The following is a 4,061-nucleotide window of genomic DNA, read 5'->3' as shown; positions in this document are numbered from 1 at the left end:
GATAACAAGAGATGACTTGATTTTGTAAGCTAGTACAGGGTAGATAAAGTCGTTCCTTGAAGTACAATAAGTCGTTCTTTACTGTGAAGTCTTCCCCCTGAAGATGCCATTTTTGTATGTCTGCTGGAGTTACAAGTTGTTTAACCTGGGCTTCAATTTCTTCAATGGATTGCATGCCGATCAGACCCAGGATTCTTTGTTCAGGAATAATAGGAACGGGCTCAGGGTTAACCATGTGTTCATCTACTCCAATTCGAGAGAGGGCATCCGCTTTACCATTCTTATTGCCTGGTCGGTAGGTGATTATAAAATCAAATTCGGCAAAAAATAATGCCCAGCGAAGTTGTCTGGAGGATTGGGCTTTGGCTGATTTAAGATACTGTAGGTTACGATGGTCAGTAATGACGGTGACTGTGTGTCGGGCTCCTAGGAGATAATGCCGCCAGGCCTTAAAGGCGGACTTAATAGCCAAAGGTTCCTTATCAGTAATGGTGTAGTTGATTTCTGGGGCCGAGAATTTGCGAGACCAAAACGCCACGGGGTGTAACTGGTTGGTTTCTGGATCTCTTTGTGAAAGCACTGCTCCCATAGCGAGGCTGGAGGCATCGGTCTCGACGATGTAAGGTAGTTCCGGGCGGGGATGTTTTAAATTCGGGGCTGAGGTAAATTTAGTCTTTAGCTCCTGAAAGGCTTGTTCTGCCTCGGTAGACCATTCAAAACGTTTGTTTTTTCTGAGGAGAGCTGTACTGGGTTGGACTACCCGAGAGAAGTCTGGAATAAACCTACGATAGAAGTTGGCGAAGCCCAACATACTTTGAACCCCTTTTACAGATGTTGGTGAGGGCCACTTGATGATTGCGTCTACTTTCCTCGAGTCCATGTGAACTCCGTCAGGCGACAAAATAAATCCCAAAAATTCGACCTCAGTGACATGAAAGACGCACTTCTCTAATTTTGCAAAAAGTTTGTGTTTTCGGAGCCTCTCCAGTACCGCGGTGACGTTTTTTCGGTGTTCTGCCTCAGAGGACGAATAAACCAGAATATCGTCAATGTAAACAACTACACACACATCAATGAGTTCACGGAGCACGTCATTCATAAAGAACTGGAACGCGGCCGGTGCGTTACACAACCCGAAGGGCATCACTTGATACTCGAACAGTCCATACTTGGTACGAAAGGCCGTCTTCCATTCATCGCCCTCCTTTATTCGCACCAAATGGTAGGCTCCTCTGAGGTCCAACTTAGTGTATATACAGGTGTTTTTGACTTGGTCAAGTAGTTCTGGGATCAATGGCAATGGATACCTGTTCTTAATTGTAATCTGGTTCAGGGCACGGTAGTCTATACACGTTCTTAAGTCTCCCTCCTTTTTTGGCACGAAGAACAGAGCTGAGGAGGCCGGGGACTTCGAAGGACGGATGAATCCATTAGCCAGGTACTGGTCCAAATATTGCCTTAGGTGGAGATTTTCAGGTTCAGTGAGGGCATAAATCCGACTGCACGGAGGAGTGGATTCAGGAATCAGGTCTATCTGACAGTCGTATGATCTGTGGGGAGGCAAAGAATTAGCTTGGTCTTTCCGAAAGACATCTTGGAATTCCTGGTATTCAGGAGGCAGTTGTGGACTCTCAGAAACAGTTGCAGCTAGTTTGGTGGAGGGCTGAGGGTAACAGGTAGAAGCGCATTCTGGAAACCGGATTGTCTTTGCTCGCCAATCAATTTGAGGATTGTGTTTCTCCAACCAAGGGACTCCCAAGATGACTTGAAACTGCGGGGCCTTGATCACATCAAACACGATCTTCTCTTGATGCCCATCTTGGCTTACTAACGTTACTTCCATGGTGGTGTGAGTTACGGGTCCGGAAGCTATTTCCGTCCCATCCACGGTGGTGATGACGTCTTTCACCGTCTTTGGACAAAGAGATAGATTCATCCTGGCTGCCAGTTCACAGTCCAAGTAATTCCCGATTGCGCCACTATCAATGTATGCTTTAATGGCATGCATACAATTAGGTTGCTCTGGACTCACGAGGACCATGGGCATGATGAAATGCGAGGTCAAAGAACTGGTTTTAACGCTCGGCAAGCGGACCTCTACACTTGCCGGGTGAGGTCGTTTCCCGGCTCAGAATTCTCGGTACCTTTATCAGACGCCCCTACTATCTTCTTCTTGGGCTTCACTGGACAATCTCGAAGAAAGTGCCCTGAGTTTCCGCAATAGAGGCATAATTGCAGTTGTCTCCTCCTTTCCCTCTCCTTTTGGGTTAAAGGTCCTTTAACAACCCCTATTTGCATGGGTTCCACAGAATCAGTTCCTTTCGTGGAACTTTGTGGCCTTGGAAAAAGTCGGGTTTCAACTCTGGATCGATCGGCTTTCCGATCCTGTAGTCGATGATCCAATTGCACTACCAGATCTATATATTCGGAACAGTCTTGTGGAGGATTTACCACTTGAGCCAGAACGTCTTTTAATTCCCCACGCAGACCTCTGTAAAACAGTGTGATCCTCTTATCCTCCGGCCATCCGGTTTCCACCACTAGTCTGTTAAATGATGCAATATAAGTCAGAAGATCTTGATTGCCCTGTCGTAGTGAAAGAAGTTCATTGTCCAAGGCCTGTCCCTGATAGTGCCTTGCGAACAGTTTCTCCATACTGGCTTGGAAGTCCTGGAAGTTATGGAGAATGGGGTCATCTTGAGACACTAAAGGAACAGACCAATCTGCGGCACTGCCACTGAGATAAGAGAGCACGAAGGCCACTTTAGCCTGGTCCGTTGGAAAAGCGGCGGGTCTGCACAAAAAGTGCAAGCGGCATTGATTGATGAACACAGCAAACCTTTTCGGATCACCTGAAAAGCGTTCGGGCGGAGCCAAAGGTATATTTCCTGGTAGATTGATTTGCACCGGATTTGAGAAAGCTGTAGGAGCGTGGCCCCCACTAGGGGTGGGTAGAGGAGTTTGTCCGGCTTGGGCTTGCAGCAATTGCCTAGCCAAATCGTCTGTTCGCTCCTTGGAGACCACTAACTCCCTCCTTAGGGCATTTGTTTCCTGACGTGCGGCGTGTACTTCCGCCCTCAACTCCCCGAGTAAATGGGCCAATTGGTCTGTGTCTGAGGTTTCCATTGCGCCTGGGCGGGAATTATGTGGTAAGGCTTCGCATTCTGTAACGCTCACCTGGTTCCCTCGGAGGCGCAGACCTTGATCTGGTGGGGATACCGTCTTCAGTGTTAGGCGCAGGGTTTGTTTTGCTCCCGGACAGGGCCCCCTTCTCACCGAAAGTTTAAGCTAAAGAGTGAGGTGTCTGCAAGGGTAAACCAAGGTATTAGTGATTGGAAGGTTGGGAAAGTTCCTAGCCCCTCTCGCCCTTTCTTTCCCCGTGGAACTGGGTTGATAATTGCGCTTACCTTAGATAGGTAAATGCCGGGCTCTCCATCCTGCGTCTTGTGCAGGGGCGCTGGGTCCAGTTGCTTCACTGGATGCGAGCTCTGCCTCTTGATAGCAGAGGGTTAGCTGAGAGCGAAGACGCCGTTATTGCACAAGCATGCCTTGTAAGTATTTAAGTTCCTTTTAGATTGTTCTCTTCTCTTTCAAAAGTCTTAAGTCTTTAAAGTCTATGGGCCTCATTACACGGTAGGCGGTGAGCCATGGCGCTATTAGCGCCATGGCTCATGCCGGTAAAATACCGGCACCGCCTTGGCGGAAAGGGGATTTACCGCCCCATTCCAAGGTTGGAGGGGCGGTAAATCCCCTTTCCGCCATTGCCCTTCCCCATTCCCATTTCTGCCCATAGGGCTCTATGGGACTGGGGAAGGCGCTAATTACGGCACTGCAATTTTGCGGTTCCGTAATTAGCTCCGAGGTCCCTTAGCGGGTTGGATTTTAACGCCTGCAAGAAGCAGGCGTTAAATCCTCCAACCCGCAAAGGGACCTCGTAGTACGGCGGTAAGGGTTAACGGTCACTGTTGCCATTAACGGTGACCGTTAACCCTTACCGCCGTCCGTGTAATGAGGCCCTATGTCTTTTCCTTTTCAGATGCTGTGGCGGTGAAGATTATTCT

The sequence above is a fragment of the Ambystoma mexicanum genome, chromosome 12 (genome assembly GCF_040938575.1).
Source record: "Ambystoma mexicanum isolate Mex_15411 chromosome 12, UKY_AmexF1_1, whole genome shotgun sequence".
NCBI classification, from domain to species: Eukaryota; Metazoa; Chordata; class Amphibia; order Caudata; family Ambystomatidae; genus Ambystoma; species Ambystoma mexicanum.
The sequence above is the reverse complement of the archived record's forward strand: the minus strand, read 5'-3'. Positions refer to the sequence as shown.